Source organism: Pezoporus occidentalis, unplaced genomic scaffold (genome assembly GCF_034315485.1).
Source record: "Pezoporus occidentalis ecotype Australia unplaced genomic scaffold, CSIRO_AGI_Poc_V1 ctg130, whole genome shotgun sequence".
Classification (NCBI taxonomy): domain Eukaryota; kingdom Metazoa; phylum Chordata; class Aves; order Psittaciformes; family Psittacidae; genus Pezoporus; species Pezoporus occidentalis.
This window is the reverse complement of record NW_026913104.1, coordinates 3,462,415-3,483,240: the sequence shown is the minus strand read 5'-3', so window position 1 is coordinate 3,483,240 and position 20,826 is coordinate 3,462,415. Positions and strand designations below refer to the sequence as shown.

The following is a 20,826-nucleotide window of genomic DNA, read 5'->3' as shown; positions in this document are numbered from 1 at the left end:
CTGATGTTGAACACTTCATCAGATAAGGGTCTGTCCCCTTACACTCTCTGTATTCAGAATCTTTTCAACAGACATAGTTAACCACACATTTGCACTGATTTACTGAAAACCAACATAATCTTACCCATTAGCAGAGTAATTGCCTGGCTGTCTTTCACTCCACACTTCTCTCCCAGCTTCCTATGGCTAAATGAGTCCCTCCAAACAGGCTTTTCCCAGTGGAAGACAATGTGTTCTTCTGTGTCTTATTTCAGATGCCTTCACTTTTCACAGGGCTGTAACCATCCTGTTTTCTACCTGTCAAGCTGAAACTACTTTACCCCTATTCAATAATACCTAATTCTATAAACAAGCATATGGAAACCAGTGACAATCCCCAGGGAAGATGCTGCCCATGACATGCAAAGCCTACCTGGACACAGAAATCATTGCAATGGCTTGGTTCTGTTGGTAAGACTCAGAAGGCCAGTAAATGCAGTGGATTACCTAATCAGTGATTTATAGTGATAATGCTCTACCTATGTGCACCTCAGGTCATAACAGGATATGGATTTGGAATTAATAAAATGTTAATAATCCAATGGCTCATCTTTTCCTGATTCACTAGGGATAGCTCTTCTTGCATTTTATATAAACCTGTCAGATTTCATAAGCCTGTAAAGTCACATAAACCAGTGGCAAGGTGTGAAAGAACACATTGGTTTACAAGAACCTGCCCTCTGATTCATGACAAAACTTTACTGACACTATTTATGTAAGAAGCAAGCACTTCTAAGGACTCACCAGTGAACTTCCAAGCAGGGGAAAGCAATACTTGCCTGAACCTCAATGTGGGATGGAGTCTCTGAAGAAGAGCAGCAGGCGAGATCCTCTTCTTGTGTCATGGGTAGGTCTTTCATGGAGACTTCTGTCCTTGACTCTTACCTTCAGAAGAATCCAGATGATTTTTCTCTTTCTGAGAGCAATTCCCACTGAAGTCATCGAGTTAATCCTATAAGAGGGGAGAAAAAAAAAAAGAGAGAGAAATTTATTCCTATGTAGAGCAGGAATAGAAGGGTTGAGCTTCACTGAAATCCCACAGGGAAAAGTTAAATAGGTGCCTGGCTCTTGAGCTGACACTACACACACAGCATTTCAACCTCAGATCACAGAGTGGATCTCGCAGGAGGGGAAAAGCTTTTGTATTTTCTAACACTAAAAGCAACATGAACACAAGTTGTGTTGATAAGCAAGGAGATAAAATCCATTCAAAACAATTAAACACACAGCAAAGTTTTCCCTTCGCTACCTGAAACACTCCTCTCTCAGTCCCAAGGCTGTAACAGCTCCCCAGTCAGTCCCCCTGAATCACTCTTTCTACAGCAGAATACATCTGTGGGGACAAACATGTCTGCTTTTGCTCTGAGTAAACTACTTTTTCCTCCCAGGTAGACCTAGTATCTCAGCCATCGGATTCCCACTGACACTGTGGAATGTCCAGACATGCCAAATTCCACCCCGGCTCTTTGGAGAGGATAGTATTTCCCTAACCCAGACCTACCTAAAGAAAGCACATGAAGTTATTCAAATATTTATCCCTAGATTCTGGGAGGTCAGACTGATATCACTTCTACAGGCGTGAGTCTGGAGCAATGACTGAAACTCAGGATTTACACCCGTGTGTTTGCAATCAGCACAAAGTCACTCAGTGGGCATCTCTCACCAGAAGTGTAAAATGAGAGCTTTGCATGCATAAAGCACTGCAAGATAAGCCCACAGTCTCAAAAAGCAAAGAAATGAGCCAGGCCTGATTCTGATGCTGCATCAGTATTCAGCAGTGGTTTCAGTGGGGCAGCTCGGTATTTACACTGGAGTAAGGAAAATCAGGATTAGGCACCATCTGTCTCGGAGAGTCAAGCGACCAGAGCTGCTCTACACATTAGAATCCTCTTCCCCATTTCTTTAATCTCTTACACATTCCAGGTTTTCCATTCAGCTTCAGTGACAAAAGATTTTACAAAATGACAGTCCAGATTGAGAGCACAGAAATGACAACCTCTGACAAAAGAGATACTAAACTTTTATCAACGATAAGTGCTCCTTGCACACAGACACTGGTCTGCAATGGCAAATATAAGGCAGATGTCGAATGGAAATTAAACATTGTGCTCCCAGGGTGGCCTCGGCTGCATTCAGTTTGATTTAAAACAAGGCCAGAGTTCTTTCATCATTTCTTCAAAGTTTCAATTTTAAAGATATTCCAAACAGACACATACTTGACCTAGAACTTGGCAATGCAAGACAACATATATGTGTAAAAAAGCCTAATACGGATAATAAAAGGCACAGCAAGTTGCCTGTAGGATGGACTGAGAGAATTTGTTCATCAAATCACTTCTATTTCAGTGTTCTGAGAGTTAAAAGTGAATTCAGGTGAAATATCTTTACCCATTTCTTTCAAAGTAAATTCACAGCAAACACCTATAAGCTGGGAGGCTCAGACAACTAAATATTCTTAAGCATAAGCAGAACAGTAGCCTAACTATTTGTTAGTTTAAGAAGTATTTCACTGTTAGCTTCTTTGAGACTTAACCCATATTTACATCTGTGGAAGCACTCTGCCTGTTATTATTAGAGATGATAAAATAGCACTAGACATTTGCAATGACTTAGATATTCAGACTCTAGAAGCACACATTTGAGCAGTCTGTAGTGTTTTCTTTTTATAATTTCTGATAATGCAATAACTCAGTGGAAATAATGTAATAATAGGTTTTTAAAACGAAATTCCAACCTGCTAAATATACTGTACAGTTAAAGTAAATATAAATTTAAGGGTTGAAAAGATGCTCCTGTTTACAAAAGCAGCTAAAAGCATAAACCAAATTACATTTGCTTCCCTTTAAATTTGACAGATATTTTAAGCCCCAAAAAATCCTAGAAGTGCAATTACTCGATTATTTGCACCTTGGATATGTAACTATGTTTGTACTCTTCTTGGAAGCCGTATCTTAGAAATCAGTTCTTTCTCTAGACAATTTAATATCAAATGCAGTAAAACAAAAAACTTTTGAGGCCATGACTTTGTAACCTCCCCAAAGTTTTGAACACGGGAAAAGCTGGCCTGTTCGCACAAGACAATCAAACACATACCTAAACATCAAGTCATGTCCTGTATATCTATTTCTCCCCCCATGAAAGGAAGAAATTGTGACAAGATTTTACTTTTAGATGACCTGACACCAGCACTTCCTGGCACGAGCAGGACGGTCATCCCCCCCTTCATTTCCCAGTCCAAGATTCAATCATCTGAAACACAAACCTCAGTCTGCACTGAGAGATTTTCGAACAAACCCAAGTTGCAAACAGTCTCTCTGGCCCTTTTAAAAATCATTTTCCATTGCTTTAAAACAGAAAATACAGATGGATGGATGAATGAATGGACAGCTAGAGAAATGCTTTCAGTCATGCTTCCTCCCCCCGACACCCCCCCACCCCAACCCCCCCGCCTTAAAATTGAAAAGCATCAGTATCCAAATAGCAACAGGAAATTTTTACCTTGTGGCTAAATAGCTCACTGTTCACTTTGCAGCTGCCTCTATTTTTTGCTGGGCAAAAAACACCAATACAAAAGTCTTTCCTAAGAAACCAAGCTTTTGACATAAGGGCAGCGACAAACGCAAACCTACAAAGAATTTTTTCCCCCCGTCCCGTCGTTATAATTCCTAATTTTGTGGGATGTATTGCTGGGCTGTTTATCATAACAGTGTGCAATAAAAAGGACGACTAACTCTTGCAATTTTCTCCCTACTCCTCCCCTTGACAGGGGCCACTGATAGGGAAAGAGGCTCGGAAAAGCAGAGCAGTGAAAGGCTAAGAAACAATAGGCAACCATGGCTTTGACAATGCAGCCCTGAACCCTTTTTGCTCCCGCTGTGACACTTGCATTCAAGAGCAAGGGCGGCTGCCATCATAAGAATGGACAATGGCATGAGGAATACAAGGGAGAGGGGGGATAAAAAAAAGAGGAAAGAAGGAAATCAGATGAATTCAGAGCTAAGATGGCAGAGCTCTCACCTTTTCCGCTTTTTTTCGAGTAATCTGGATGGAGACGTCCCGCAGAGAAGAGATAAAAAGGGTGTGCTGAACTGTTGGATGGTTCTGAAGACTTCTGCATTTGCAAACGCATTTTAGAACTATTTGTAGGGGTATATATGCTGCATGCCATCTCTCTGTCTCTGTCTCTCTCTCTCTCTCTGTGTCTCTCTCTCTTCTGTTTTATGTCCTGCTATCTCCATCACACACCTCTAATAGTATGAAGACTTTCTGCCCATGTAAGTAAGTGAGAGTGTGTGTTCCTTAATGTTTGAATCAAGACACACGTCCGCATGCATTTCTAATCTAAGGAGCCTATAGCAGTTACTACAACTATCAATTAGTCAGCAATAGCTTGAGATCCCCATGTGTCTGGGTGAACAAAGGTGAGAAACACATGCAAATAGTACTACAGCACCTGGGTCACGTACAGTAACTTATCTCGCAACAAATAATTGCATCTGTTTCTGCCTTTTCGGTGCTTCTTGCTCATTATTATGTAAAGTTACAGGTTATTAATGTGAATACTAACACAATTAGACATGGCATTGTATATTTTCATTTGAACACCACAATAGAAGGAAATTAAGCTTAACTAGATAGAAATAAATGGTGACTTAAAGGCTTTAAAATAAAAGCACTGTAGCAGTGCTTCCATTTTTTTTGATCAATTGTTCCTGAGTTAAAGATGCAAATGATGTAGATGTATTTGGTCATTTCATATATATTAGATAAGAAACTGATTATTCCAGAGCAGACAGAGTGGATGCCTAATTTCCTGAAGTTAAGTCCATAAAGAGGGTAAGCTCATTCTGTTCCTATTTGTTTTAATTAAGCGACTGTTACTTTTAAGATCATTTTAAGGGTGTATTTGCAGATGGTTTAGACTTAAACCAAACAATTAAGAAACAAGATACGGTACCTTTTACTCCCTCCTTTTTTATTAACCTCCAAAAAAAAAAAAAAAAGAGCCTTTAAAAACCATCAGAATCAAAATGAACTAAAAAGATAAAAAGTGCCCTGAACAAAATCAGAAGCAATAAAAAGAAATAAGCTCCAAAATCCAGCTCCACCCTGACTCCACCACAAGCAAAGACAGAGCTAGGCTGCTGTCCATGAGCAGAGAGCATTTCAAAGGTGACAACACGGTCTATGGACAATGTTATTTACACAGATTTGAGGAGAGCGACTACGGCTCCGAACTGCAATTCAATTCTCAGGAATTATACCCCCTGTTTCCAAGTGCAGGGAACGCCAAAAATCAAGCAGTTTGACAGAAAGAGTTTGGAGCTGAGAAGTAAGCAGTTTTTCCCCACGTTCAATATGCTCAGAGTCCTGCTGCATAACCCTCTATCGTTAGCTCCCTTTCTACTTATATCAGCTTCCATGGGAGGCTAATTAGTGACACCAAAGGAAAAACGTTCTTCCCAATACTGGGCTCCAAGAAACTGTCAAGTTTATTTAGCTTTAGACAGCATAAAGAGGAAAAAAACCCATCTTACGTTTAATACAACAGAAATACCTCCTTAAAGAAATCACTCCCCAGCTCCCTCACCTTTTAAGAACAGGCTAGTGGCTACAAGATTACAGCCGGCCACTGCGAGCCACACAGAAGGTGCTCACAATGAAGCCAGATTAAAGCAAAGCTGCAGCAAAACAACGTCTTTGCCCACAGAAGCCCTGAGTGCAAGCGTCCCAGAGCTGACTGTACACCGTAAAATAAAGCAGTAACGGGCTTGAAAAGAAGCGGCGCTCAATGGGTGTTGTGCTGACCCGCCATGCAGTTTCATTGCAAAACTTAGCTGTTGGGAATTGCAGGCGCTATGGAGACAGAAGATTTCCAATGTGCCAAGCGCTGAGTTTATCGTAGGCTCTTTGCTCTCTCAAAGACAGGCACCGCATAGAGGACTAGCACAACACGGAGAGCAGTGGCCGGCTTTGCAGCTCCCACCAGACACAACCAACGCGCGCGGTCCCTTTGCCAGAGGTCCTATCAGGCAGATAAAAGCATAACAAAAACTACCAAATAATCTCACCCTTCGCTGAACAATGAGACCTTAAAATATATGTACGCCAGGATATTACATGCAGAATAGGCAGGGGGAGGGGCGGGGGGGGGGGGGAGGGGGGGTGGTGGAATGAGAACAACATTTCCCATCAATGCGTTTTATTTCTTGGTGTCTGAAAGGGCTGTTTCCCACTTTAATGTGAATTACTCATCTCTTTTATCGGGCCAGTCTGTTGCCTGCAAATGTACATCCCAGGTGAAAAGGGGCATTTGTTTAGGAGTTCAAACAGAAACTAATCGCTCGATACTTATCTGGGGTTGAGAAGTAGTTAAATTGGATAGTAAAGGCTGTAATCATTCCCGTGGCTATCTATCTGCTAGCAGCGCTTGGGCACGCAGGTCCGTCAGATGGTAGCTAAGGGAGGAAGGTGGTTAAACCAGAGAGCTGGGTATTTTTACCACTGTATTTTATGTCCAGTTCTCCCAGGCTGAGTCCTGATACTGCTGTTCCTTCAAACATAGCACATTCTGATAAAATAAGCCAGCTTTCTTTAACAAAACCAAACCACAGATGAATAGACAGCACTAATCAGATGTAATGTAATCGAATGCTCTTCTTCATCTAATCTGTCTGCTCTGTGTAATCTAGCTATTCTACTAGCTCCAGCATTTGTAATAGGCATGACATTGATTCGGATCTCGTATAATGTTATTTCAGTATTTTATTCTTAAATGAGACTACAAGTTGGGTGGCTGCTTTGCATTCAAAACTCGCCATCAACTTTCCACACGCTAGCATGTCTAAAGCTAAGCTGATCTGCACCTTTCTGCTCCTTTTTAATTGCTGCATTTCATAACGTTGCAGGCAAGCCTCAGAGCGTGGCACAAATTTTGAGACAGACAAAAGAGCAACAGGAATTTAACAACAGAACTGCCCAGGATCAACAGGGAAAAATGAAACCCGCAAAGCTATTTGATAAGATCTGCTTCCAGGCACAAGCAGGAATAGATGAAACCTTGTCCGCACACAACACTCATCCATTTTTACGCTTTCTAAAATGCAGAATGAGCTCCTTAAAACCAAGCATTTAAACAACATCTACCTGGAAAAAGAAAACCTCCTCTTATTTTACAGGGCACAGATTAACAAACAAGTCAGTCTGCTTAGGTAAATGACAACAGTGGAAAGAACAAACCAACCCTCTCATACAAACACATATATTTGAATGCAATAAAAACGTTGACAACAGTTATGTGATTAAAGCAATTGTTTTCTTCATTTAAGGCCTTACCATTGGAATAATTCAAAATTAAGTGAGAAACATCAGCCCCTTGGGTTTTGCTAAAGAGATTTAATTTGTAGAAATAGTTGGGTTTTTTTTTTAAACGTAGCTATTTTCAACGTTGCAAGATAAAGCTCTCCTTTTTTTTTCTGATTTTATTTTAAGAATAGACCCCATTTAGGATTTCACATTGTAAATCTCCCTATGTCTGAATGCTGTTACAAGGTTTGACAATGAAAGAATAATTCATGTCAGACAAAAAGAGCCCTTCAATCAGCTTCATGCAGCTTTTCTCCTGCAGGGCTATGCCAAAACGAATGTGGAATCCTGAACTGAACCATCCATCACATTTCCCGAGTCTTTCAATTAATGACACTGCAATCAGATCGATGGCGTGTAATAAGAAAAGAGCTTTGCATTTCTATACCTATTAATTCGCTGAGTAACTCCAGTGGTAAAACGTGACCAGAAAGGGAAAAGAAAAGAAAATTTCATCCTCCTAGCAAGATTTTGGGGGATGTTTAAGCCACTCTGGATGAGCCTCAGTGCTACATTCCCTTCTCACCACAAGTCCTGAGAGCACAAAGCAAAAAGCACATAGGCTTTATTGTTTAAAAGCAGGACAGTCTCTCTCCCAGGCAGGTATTTCTGCTGTGATTTCTCAGTAGACACTCTTGATTATTAAGAGGACTCCATTTTTCTTCCAGGCTCAGGCTGGTCAACCGCCACCATGCTCCTGTTAGCCAGAATGTCCTGTCTGCAATGCGAGCCATGGAGGAGAGCAGTCACTTACAGGGCAGGACTCCACAGACTGGTCCTCTGGTGTGAAGCCTGTAATTAGTGACCACATTTCCAGATCACAGAACATGCCAAGGATGGAGTTACCTCATGCAGTGATTAACCTCCAACAAAACGAGGTGGGGGATATAGCTGGGCAGGGGGTGAGGGCAGCCGGGACAAAAAGAGTCTACCAGCAGCCATGGGATGAAACTAGAGTGACCTCACGCCAGTGAACTGGCATCAGAGCTTGGATCAATGACAAAAATCACTGAGGCTTTGCAGAACGGAGCTGCTGAGCACATTGCAATCCCCTTATGCTGCAAACGTTGTGGGTATTGTTTGGGGAAGCCCAACACTACAGGAAAGAGAAAACTGCAATTAACCAGAACATTGCAGTTATTAAAAGGATTTCATTTGGAATTGTCTTTTTCTCCCAAAAGGTAGCATTTTGGCCTCAAAATGCTGCACTTACAGAATACCCTGGCTTGGAATATTACTCAGCCGCACAGTTCCTAAAAAGCTACGAGGTCTCCCCTTTCTGAGTCATGCAGAGAAATGAGTTCAAGGCAAAAGGCTTTACCACCTTGAGCCTGATGAGCAGTTTAGAAGGAAGGAGTGATTTGGAGAATCTTGAAGGAGACAAGGGTGGGTCACAAGTGATGAAACACACATCTTGCCTACAGAAAGATCCTTTTGTGTTGCCTTGGACAGGAAACTGGCCATAAACTGCCCCTACCAACATTAAGCCTTCCTTTGGATCAGATGAAGCCTTCAATCTCCAGCGCTGAGACTTAGCAGCTTTGGCTTTACCTCAAAGGAAAGAAGCTGCAGCTGTGATAGGGGATGGAGCCAGGTCAAAACCTACAAAAAGGCCTTCTTTTGGGAGCAACAGACCTTCACGGAGGTTGTGTATTTTGGAAGTCTCCAGCAAATGAAAAGAAATCTTTATGACAGAAAACAAGAAATGGAACCACAGAAAACAAGGGAGTTTTCTGAAGTTCACTTCATCAAACCTTTCAAATATCAGAAAGTGCTTGTAAAGGATCATTTCTGACTTCGCCTCTTAACATCATCTATGATCAAGTCTCAGCAGTTCTGAATTTTAGCAGCACCTGGATAAACAGATGCCTTGTTAATGCTGCATCTGAACGTACCCAGCCATGCCACACATGCAGTCAGACACAGGCTGTAAGCTTGTGGGCCTAGAAGGGCAACTGAGAGCACTATGAAAAAGTGAAATGAGACCATACCCATGAGCTGAGCTGCAAAATAGCTGCAGCTAAAGCACAGTGAGAGATGCCCACAAGAACAATAAATAACTCAATCATGTAGAGCAAAGACAATTCATTTACAGTTAAAACGTAGGAGTTGAATGCATGGTAAAGAAATAAGAAAAGAAGAAATCTAGGATGAGAAAACTGTAAAACTCAAAGCTTTGACTGAAGCTAAATGCAAAGCGTTTATATTGTATGTCGCTGTATCCTACCCTCCCTCTATAGAGCACACAGGCATCAGTGTTTGGGATGGATAGACCACACTTCAGAGGAGCAGGTTTCAGAGTGCAGTCGCAGCACACGTACTCCAAGGCCCAACCAGCACTCAGGCTAGAAGTCAGCCCAGGTCACCTCACTCGCCTTGCAGGACACATTACATCGACAACAATCCCAACTAGCTTTTGTGCATAAGTCAGCATCTCTGCCCAGGGAGGTGTCTTAAAGCCCAGGGAGGTTGCAGGAGTTGAGGGGAACATTTCTGACATTATACAAGAGCCTCACAGCAAATACGTGACTGGAGATTTACAGCTCTCAACAGTGCCCTGCACTGTCCAGCTGCAAAGCACAGTATGTGCTCCACAGCTTAATAACATACAAATGTCTTGTCTGCTAGTAGGTCAGGCAGAGAGGAGAAAGGGGTGCCGCCTCGAGCCATTATTTCAGTGCTGGCTGCCTTCCAGGAACTAATAGAGCTTCAGAAGGCACGGGCAGGCTTGCTTACATCTGCTTCCCTCTGCTGTAGCTGCAGACAGACTTACACACTGGTATTTTCCTTCTTTGGAATGGGTCTGTACAAGCTTTCAGGAGGTATCCTTAGGGTTCTTTATCTCATCCCTCTCAAAGGAGCTCTGGAAGTGACCACTGCAAATGAATTTGATGAAGAGGAGGCTTCTATAATTGTTTGTCTTGCTCAGTGCCAGCATCTGGCCTTGTGGTAATGCATCTGTCTACAAAAGCTGCAGAGCCTCTGTTAGCCCCTGTCACCAGAGAAAGTCAGCTACCTGTCTTGTTGATGTACAAACAGGCACACAGGATTCCACCTGTGCTGCTCAAAGTTGTGACCAAATCCAAGCTCTGGGAGTCAGACCTTCTCCCATGAGGTGGGATGCAAAAGTCAGCCACAGAAACACAGAGCTTCAGCTACCATGGTCCGGGGTCCAATCCCTACTAATTACAACGTTTAAATAGTCATTATTCAATTTCCTTCTTTCTCCTGAAATAGTAACTAAAAAGACACCTCCACAATGCTCCTGGTGCTCCGGCACATGATTAATTCTACAATTACATTTCAGCATTAAAACAATCAATTCAACAAGGATGCTGCAAGTCAGCCTCCACCTATAAAAACTCCCCTGTGCCTCCTTACCTAGGAATCCTACCCTTAGCTGTTTCCAAATCCTTATTCAAACCGCAGCACTGCAATCACTCCTTTCCATCAAAATGAAAGCAGGTATATTTCATGCCTGCATTTCACAAATGATTATCTGACAACACAGTATTATTAAAAGGTAGATAAAGGAAAACATGAAGGTAAGTGAAATCATAGAATCAGAGCATGGTTTGGGTTGGAAGGGACCTTTAAAGATCGTCTAGGTAATAAAATCCTCTGAGGATGCATATGGGATTACAAGGCTGGAAGAGGTCAGGCATGGTTTAAGTTCTCAAGTAAGGGTGGAGTTTTCCAAGAGGCAGGGATGTGTATCGGGACAATTGTACATTTCCCAGGCACCTAAATGAGACAGAGAGGCACAGGATCCTTTTGAAAGGACAGTGTGTTTCAATGGAGTGCAAAAAGGATGAGGAGCACTGGTTTAGGAGTCAAAGATCAGGGTGGAGTGGGGTGATCCCAGCTTCACATTCCTCATGATGCCATGGAATAAAAAAAAACAGAGCACTTCAGTTTTGTTCTGGGCTGATCTCATCCTCAGATAAAACAATAGAATCGCATATACAAATATTGGCAGCGCTCAGCCTTGTTTTTCATTGCAAGCCCAAAGGGCAGGCAGCAGGGAAACTGCAAGCTCTTCTGAGCATGTCTAATCAGCTCTGCCTGCCAGATTCCCAATCTCTGGTGGCCAGTTCTGTTCCCAATTTATACAAGAATGCAGCTTCCAGTACGCGTGGTGCTCTGAGGACAAGCTCCGGTCCTCAGGCCCATCTGAAACAGGAGAAGAACACACACGGAGGGAGTAGGCAAAGAAAGGAGTTTATTAATTGGTCTCTCCTGATGTCCCTGCTGGGATCTCTACTCAAAGCCATGGGGCTTGGTGAAAGCTCTCCAGTGGATTTAGTTTTCCACTGCGCCTCCTGGAGGTATAGCAGACTGAATCATGACTCCCAGCTGCTCTACAGGTCACAGCAATACGGAGGCTGCTCCATAGCAGAGAGCAATAACCACCACCCTACCCACTCATCAGTCCCACCCAGCTCAGAAAGGAGCAGACACTAGTCCATCATCACCCAGACAGAAGCAATTAGCTCTTGCTCCCTCCTCAGGGGTGTTTTCTCAGTCATTTCATTAACAGCAACAAGACTGGACCTTTATCTGCATCTTTCAACAGCTGAACAACTTTCAAAACAGCAGCATTACACTATCTCATATAACTTAACCAAAAAAGCCACTTGCTGACATGTTTCAGGTAGTCCCCCTCTACGGTGAAGAGAAAGAGCAACATATCCGATAGGCAACTGACTTCTTCCTAGCTCTAAAATAGGTAACATCATTCACGCTCTGGACATGCCCCTTTCTCCCCACTGGTTACAAAGAGATTGGACTGACCAGCATAGCCTTAAACAACTAATTTTTAGGCATATAAAATTAGACAAGAGTGATCCTCTCCCTAGTAAGACTAACACTGGGATGGAGCAACCCAAACCTAATAAAACTCTTTCATATTCTATGTAATTTGAAAAGAAAACATCTCAACTGGCAGTATCTCAACTGTCCCACACAATTTTCTGACATACAGACTAACGTCTCATGCATTACTCTAATATCTCAGGAGTGGAAACTTGTGAGAAAGAGGTTATGGATGATGTTATTTATGCTACTTAAGCAAATGTCTTCTTTATGTCAAGTGCCTAATCATTTTCTTGTGTCTGTTACCTTTGTTCTTACCTTTTTATTGTTCTTCTACCTCTACTACACACACACTCATATGTATATTTGGTCTTGGAAGATACGGAGATGACTATTATAAGGAGTTTAATCTTAAATAATGCCAGGATACAGAAAAGAAGAAATCTCTTTACACTTCCGTGAGCTAAGAAATAAGTTATTCATGCAAAAGCTGAGAAGTGGGATAATTTGAGGTACTATCAGATGCTGATCAGATTTATGCCAATGGTTAGCGAGCCTTAACTGCAAACACAGACGTATCAGTGCTCCTGAAAGTAAGCTGCTGCATGTTTTAAATGGAAGTCACCTCTGAGAGTACATTAGTCACATGTAAACTGTTGAACCTGGGGAAATAAAACTTTCCTGATGGTCACAGTAGTTGCCTTATGGAAGACTTTATTACCCTTACATTAGCTTGTAAAATTACCATTATTACTGAACTCAAAACTAACCACTGGTGTTTTGACTCAGCAGCCTTCTGCGGCAGAACACGACAGGCTGACCATGCACTGTGTTATTCATACCTTCAAAAGCAGAATATAAGGATTACAGGCTGCTTTAGCTCACTGTAGGATGTGCATGAGTTTAAATACCTGTGTATTATTGCTCCAGAGAAACAGGGTTTTTATCTTCCCCCAAAGTATTCTGAGACCAACCACATTCGGTCTTGAAGTGGATTTATCAAAGCTTTATATTGTAGTGGAAATCAGAGAAAACTAATATTCTCTACACAGGTTTTGGCATCTAAGCCCCTCCTGAGACAGAAAAGAAGACCCTACAGAACATACACAGTGAGTCTGAACTCTTCAGTTTACCTTGAGCCCTCACACAGAGACCAGAAGCCAGCTACACTAGAGAAGTTTGATACAACTCCACTGCCTGTTTCCTGGACTGTTTCAGCTGGTTTTACAAGCACCAAAATTGCTACTGGGCTCTCATCTGATTTCCCAAGTTTTACAATCCAGTTTCTTTTAGGAATCCACCTTCAGAATGCATGGTGAGAAGATGATACTGCCTAAATAGCGTCACAGCTCTGTAACTCCTGTTACCTATGAGCTTGCTCAGACCTCAAAGAAAGTGCCTGAAGAACCCCTTGCAAGCCAAATTTAGCCTGATAGAAGTAGGTGGTTTCACTAGCAGTAGTGAGGGTTCAATTGAAAATCGGGTACAATGAAGCCTGCAGAACTGATAAAACATATACAAACCGTGATAAGAGACTTAGGTTTCTAAACCGTATTGAGGTTGCAAAAACAAATTGACATCAACATATGGGGAAAGTCTGAAGTTGCAGCAAACATTCACATATGTGAGACACTTTGGCATGCAAGAGTCCCCATTAAATTCAAATATACAATGCACAAGATTATAGTTATTCAGAGGCATTAGCGTTTGCAAGATCAGACCCCGAGATTTCTGTGTGTAGTAACAGTTACTTTAGGTTTAATCTGTTATTGCATTAATATCTATAAAGAGCATATATAAATACAAATCAGATGGCAGCTGCAGTCTTACTGAAGTAAAACAAAAAGATTGGAAGGCTAGGGGGGAATTAAGATTTCCATGATGGCAATTGCCAATGCCATGTATTTTGGCATTACCATCCTTCTCAAACTGCAGCTGGTTTTATTCCATACACGACACACACACACACACACACACACACACACACACACACACACATATATATATATATATATGAGCATGAAAAAGACAAATTCATTTGACAAAGAAGAGAAGGACAATCCTGATGGGGGAAATTGCTTCCAAATGGACAGATTGCCCTTACACAGGAGTAAGTGACAGTCTTAAGTATGGCGACCCCCCTCAGATTCGTGTGAAAAGCCTGATGTGCTCTACTTAACACTGTAGAAAATTCACTAGGGAATAATGACCTCTAATTTATTTTGTCTACAGTGATCTTCATCTGTGCTTCTCTTAATCTCACTCTGAAGATTCCAGGATACTTTTTAACTAGAGACTGACTCACTCTCTAGCTGCCTAGTAGTTAATCTGCTCAGATATTTCCCCAAATAACCATCTGCTCTACCTTGTACTTGTTTCACTCTTTGACTATCTTGGTTCTGGGTCTGCCCTGCTGGCGTATTCAGGACTCTTTAAATTTCTCCTCTGGCCTTATGTCTGGTTGCTTACGTTTTGGAGAGACAATAGAGGTGATACAGGCCATTATTCATGAGAAGCTTCAAGTGTAACGTGAGAAACATCTCATCTCCTGACCCCTGTTAGCATAAGAATTGCTGATAAAATTCTGGACTGAAAGAGAAGAATCTTCTGGGAAAAATATAGGCAAAAGTTTCACTTGAGAGATGTGTTTTGTAACAAGGATCCAGATTAATTCTCTGCCCAAGGACCAGATCTAACTCCTAATGCAGTTACTGGGAATCTAGAGAGGTAGCGTACGGAGACCTTACTTGCTTTTGAAATTTTAAAGAGAAGAATATTCTTTACATGCCTACAGCTCTGTGTTCTTATGCCTGTTTTTCTGTGTTCTTGCATTTTTTTTATCCAAGGATCATGAGGTGATTTGCAAAACTTCAGTGAATTAAGCCTCACAACACTCCTGGAGAGGAAGGAAATACAGTTCTATTTGATTCTACATCTGGATCACCTATGCTAAAGATTGGCAAGATCTCCTTGGATCACGCACCATCAAGTTACCAAATTTTAGCCAGTTTCAACTGCTCAGATTGAGTCCTCAGTGCATTAGACCTTACTGGCTTTCTCCAGTGTATTTGATTCAGCACAAACTAAACCAATACTGCTTTAAAGGAAAAAGTATTAAATAAATGGCAAACAGCAAACCAAATGGGCAATTAATATTCTTGGATGGATTAAAGGAAAAATCTACATGTACATCCTCAAACTATTCCAAAATAAAATCTAAACATACTGAGAAATGTTTATAGATGTGCAAACCGCTAATGGCATGCAAGAGGCTTATCTTTCAAATATCATAGGTCAGTGAAAAGGAATATGCGAATTTCCAAATGTTCCTTGCTTGGCTGATCCATCAATATGATAACTAATACATACTTAAACTCCTCAATGTACTCCCTGAAATTAAAACAACCAGATAGCACAGAAAGAGCTTAAATAACCATTATCAATGGATTTCAGATAAAAATCAAGACATAATTTCAGAAAGATCACCCAACACAATCAACTGAAATAGCTTTGGAAATGGGTCAGGGAAGTGTGAGCTGGCAACCCATTACATTTCGTACGCAGAGGAGCTCAGTAACAGGAAGTCACCTCAGATTAAAAGCTTGACGAAGTTGGTCCAAGCTACACTCCTCACTGATTGATGGACAAAAAGCCTTGAGTAAACTAACAACCTCTGCTTACCAATAACGTTGATGACAGAGTGGATGTTAGTTCAGAGATAGGGTTCTTGAAGAGACTGCACCTCTTCTCTCCTTGTTTTGGGAAATCGGGAGTGGCGAGATGCACCCAAAAATGACAGCACTGGAGGCAGGACATCCTTGTGCTTTCAGCACAAACGCAAAACATGGCCCCATACTAGCTAGTAAGGAGAAAATTAACTCTCTCCCAGCCACAACCAGCACAATGGGTTTTCAAGTCACCAGCAGTTTAAAGGCATTTAGGGTCCTAAAGATCATGCTAGGGACCTCACTGAATGTTCTGCAACACTGAAACACTAAATTCCTGTTCATTTCAGAAGTCTTTCCTTTGTGTTTGCTTTCACCTCATTTTTAACCTATCCCTGTCATTATCAACTGAATACCTTTCAAGTTCTGGCCCTTCAGCACTGTTTTGTTTAAAATAGGAAGTCCAAGGCATTTACATGCTCTTGTAAATGCTACCTTGCTCTCAAGCAAAGTCCTAGAAGACTACAGCATGGAAAAGAAACAGCATGGCAGAAACGAAGGAAACCCATCAGGGAATCAATGTGCTGCCTGCATGGCAACACTTTGCAGGTTTAATGTATGGAAATGCAGAAACACTTCCACTTTCCATTATAAATGGTGGTATCATGCAGAGGTTCCAACTAAAATAGGGTGCCTCAGTGCTACTGACACATTCGCTCTGCAATCCAGGTTCTTAATAGCAAGCATTACTCAATTCACCACAAAACCACGTGAATGAGGAGCACTGGAAGAGCAGTCTCACAAATTAGTTCAAGGAAGGGCATGTCAAAACAAGGTAACTGAAAGCACGGGTCAAGGGTAGCAGTGAATTCACACACATGAAGTTGGAGAGGAAGAATGCTTCTCTCTGGGCGTCTCTTCCTGTTCTTCTTGTTTCAGTGCTGGCTGGCCCAGCTACCTCTCCTGCTCTCCCTTCTCCTGGGTGGAACCCTGCAGTTCTTTGATTTCCTTTCATATTTGAAGCTATGTCATTTCTGGCTGACCCTTCCCAAACCTCAGATGTTTTCCTCTTGGAGCTGTGGGAGCATTACGTGTGCTTATCAAGAGACCAGCCTGGAGCTGGGCTAGTCTTAAGGTTTAGAGGGTCTTTAGCAACTTTCTGGCTTTGAGAAGCTGGGAAACCAGGAGGAAAGATGGGAGCCATCTTCCCCATAATGTTAGCTTTTATTGTGCTTTCTTCCCCACATGCACCCAGAAAGATAACACCACACTTTCTTCTGGCTGTAGAGCTGTTACTGGCTTGGATAATAGGACTGCTGCTTACCAACATCATCAGTTACTGGAAATCATGTACAAAATTGTCCTGTCTCCACTTCCTGCTCCTCTCTTCCACTCCACACAGTCTCTTCTAAAAAGGGCACAAATAACTAACATTAAAGATGAAGCTTGTGGCTTGTGAAGCTTTGGCTGCTTTAAAAATCAGACAGACCAAGTCAGCTCAGCCCAAATTAAACCCTGGAACCACAGGAGATGGCCAGGCCACCATGGGCTTTCACACACATCTGCACTACGGTTTGAATCCTCACTGTTTCATTTGGGGTTGCTCCCACCTAGATTATGTGGTTAAGCCTCTTCTCCCACATGGAATTTGACTGCTCTATGGGTGTTGCTTCGGGGGGGTTTATGGGAGCTACCAGCTACATTTTGGTTAATGGGTGAGAAACCCCTAATATTTGGGATTCCCACAGGATGTTTCTTATCCTTCCTGCTTCCCAGCATGTCAGAAACACCTACCATCTTAACAGCAGCTTCTAAAGCATCGCAGCAACCCACTCTGCTTGTGCAGGACTGGTCGACAGCGCCACACAAGAACCTCAGCTGGCAACCCTGTACACACCAGAAGGCAGATCATGCACAGATCCTTGAGGTGCCACACATAAAAACCTAGAACACCTTCATTTCATAAATGCCCTTTCTTAATGTTACTCAAGCTTATTCATTTAAACATGCCATCATCCATATTACACTCAGAAGCCTACCGATACAATGCAAAACCACCACTTCCAGCTGCTTTGAAGGGGCTGGAACAACATAAATGAGTCCTAAACATCTTGGATTTTCTGAGGAGAAATATTTCCATGGGCAAATGAAGAAAACAGACTCCCAGGGCCCCTCATAAATTCTGGCACAGAAAGGCATGTGCTTCCATTGAGTACATTTCACAACAATATTTCCTGAGGCATTTCTGAATGGTATTGATTTACATGCAAAAGATTATGTCTGCAGCCATGCAAAAGGGCCTGGACAACAAAGGTGAACGAACAATGTATCAAGAAACAAATGTAGACCTTTTTTCTTCAAGTTAATTAAAAGAAACCAGGTCTGATTCCCTTTGTTTGATACCAGTAGGACACTATTCACTGCTGGGGAGTTAATCCTGATTTAGTGCAGCAAATCAGAGCGATACGCGCCCAGCATATGAGCCATTCTAAGTTGCACTCAGACAGAGACTTCAGCACAATGCTCCCCACATCTGCAACAAACTTGGATCAAATTTTACTAATCACCTACCTCTTTTCAATCCATTATGTTGACCATTAAGATAATCATGTGAATTTGTAAGTCTGAGATGGGGGAACCATGTGAGCCTCCATGGTTGTGTTTCTATGGAAACAATTCCCCTGGCATCTTCGGTCCACATTCGGTATTCCTGTCTGTTCGCCTCATTCACACACTCAAAATCCCCATTTTCCAAACATTCATTTCAGGAGGGTGTGTTTTCCTCTTTTTCCTATTCATTCATCAATCTGGATATCAAAGGGATGATGAGGGATGTGGCAGGTCACTGTGTCCCACCCCTGACCCAGAGAAATCAGGATGAAGGCAACAGAGCAGCACAGTCTCCACAGGTGACTCCTTTTTAGGGCTTTTGCTTTTTTTGGTGCAACTGGAAAGACTGCAAATTAGTCCTATTTATGTTTTAGAGCTTTGGCCACTTTCATCCTCAGTGAAGATCACACATAAGTTAAAATGGAAACTAATATCTGTAGCAACTTCCATCCAGAAGCTACCGCACTCCCGTCTTCTGCTCCTGGCAACTTCATCTATCTCATAAAAGCAATCACTTATGTGAAAGGTGTGAGCTCCTGAACATCATGTGCAGCCAAGTCCCACTGCACTTAAGCCCTGGGACAGAACAACTCCCTCCCCAGCTGGAACAAGGAGCATGCAATGGAGCCAGAAATTAACTTCACTGTTAAAATTTGGCCATAATGCTTCAATTAACACTCCATCCTTATGGAAAGTACCACATCCCAAGCAACAGGGCCTCCATCACTTCCCTTCTGAGACTATTTCACAGCACAATGAGCTTCACACTTAATTTTCCTAAGAGTCAGCCCACGGTTTTAATTGCTCAGTCTCACTGTAATTCAATCCCCATGGACCATCGGGAACAATCCGCTCCTTGTGTCTGCAAAGTGGCCACCATCTTGATCAACTCAGCAAGGACAGAACTAAGGGTTTCTAGGGCTGAAAACATGAGCTGCTATACCCTACTTCAACTAGCTGCACTCACTAATTGGGGTATTTATAGATTGCTCCTCTGTGCAAACGGTGCACAGAAGGAGGCACATCGTATACATTCACTGGTGGATTACACCTGCAGCTTCTCTGTCCCTCCATTCTCTGCAGCAATGTCCCTCCATTTTCTGGGACTATGTTAGACTTTACTGGCTTAAAAGCTCCCTGTATTTCTGTGAGAGCATGTGAATCAAAATTTAACAGAGGGTCCTTTCAGTCCATCTTTTTGCCAATATTGAGCTCAAGCATTAAACTCAACTTTAAGCTTTCTAGTACCAGCTCCGCTCCTTACCACTCTTGCCCCAGAACAGCATCAGCAAAGGCAGAGGTTCTACAGAAGGAAGATGTCCAAATATCCTCTTCATTTATGCATTCTGTACTCTGAATATACCAGGAATTAACTTGCGGGATTTACACCACCAAACTACTGATCCCACTCCTGCTGTTGCCTGTTTTAAAAAGCACAAGGGCTGCGTTTTCAGACAGTCTCATTCGGCACAGATCCCTTTGCCCCATTGTTTTCACTGGAACTGTGGTAAGTTACACCAGAGGAGGATATTGCTCTAAAAAGGTTTTGCTTTAAAACAAACACACAAACAAAAACAGGTTTAGACAAGAACGGGGATTTTGAAGCTGCATTCCTGTCTCCAGAAACTTCCAATAACTTGCAGTAGTCTTGACTTCACCAAGCCACAAATTTGTAATGCCTTTAATCTTCCCATGTAAGTCAGTTCCTCTATTCCCTTAATTGTTTTTGTTGCTCTTCTCTGAATTGTGTCCAATTTACCACACAGTACAGACTACATTACATCTGAAAGGCCAGAAGTATGGTGCACAGAAGCTCGTTTTCAGATTCCATGACCTCAATTCTTGGGAGGATTTCAGAGACCAGACACCAGGCTATAAATGAAGAATGTGTGCCCGTATAACTGGGTAATTTAAATGCATTTTCTGTGAATAAATCTACTCGGGACTTTCTTGATCTGTACAATCTTCTGCCATAGGGGCCTAACATAAAAATACTTCAAAGGCTCTAACAAATTCCCTCAAGATGTGATCTTCAGCATTTCAAAAGCTGAAAGACACAGACAAGGTTTAAAGTGATCACGATATATTTTCAAGGTAACACTCTTCAGCAACTCCTGTTCACCCATCTATTGAAAACGAAATTCTCTCTATATCTATCTTTCTAACATATTGACTGTCTTAAGAACAATGCAAAGACAAAGTGAATTTGACTTTTGGTTAGGGTTTATTATGCCTCATTATCTTTAAATGAAGCACAGCAATGCTTCCTTCCTTCAAATACCTACTTAGTTCCAAATGGAAATCCTCTAGCCACAGACCCTCACCACTTCCC

The 20,826-nt window shown here is 42.0% G+C and overlaps 1 long non-coding RNA gene across 1 annotated transcript in view; it reads right to left on the bottom strand.

Annotated features, from left to right (window-relative positions):
* Positions 1-677: 677 nt before the first annotated feature.
* The window catches only part of LOC134158502 (uncharacterized), a 37,312-nt gene continuing 17,163 nt past the window's right edge, over positions 678-20,826 (bottom strand). Inside the window, exon 3 of the long non-coding RNA XR_009962803.1 lies at positions 678-991. This is a non-coding gene — a long non-coding RNA (uncharacterized LOC134158502). The remainder of the gene's footprint in view (positions 992-20,826) is intronic.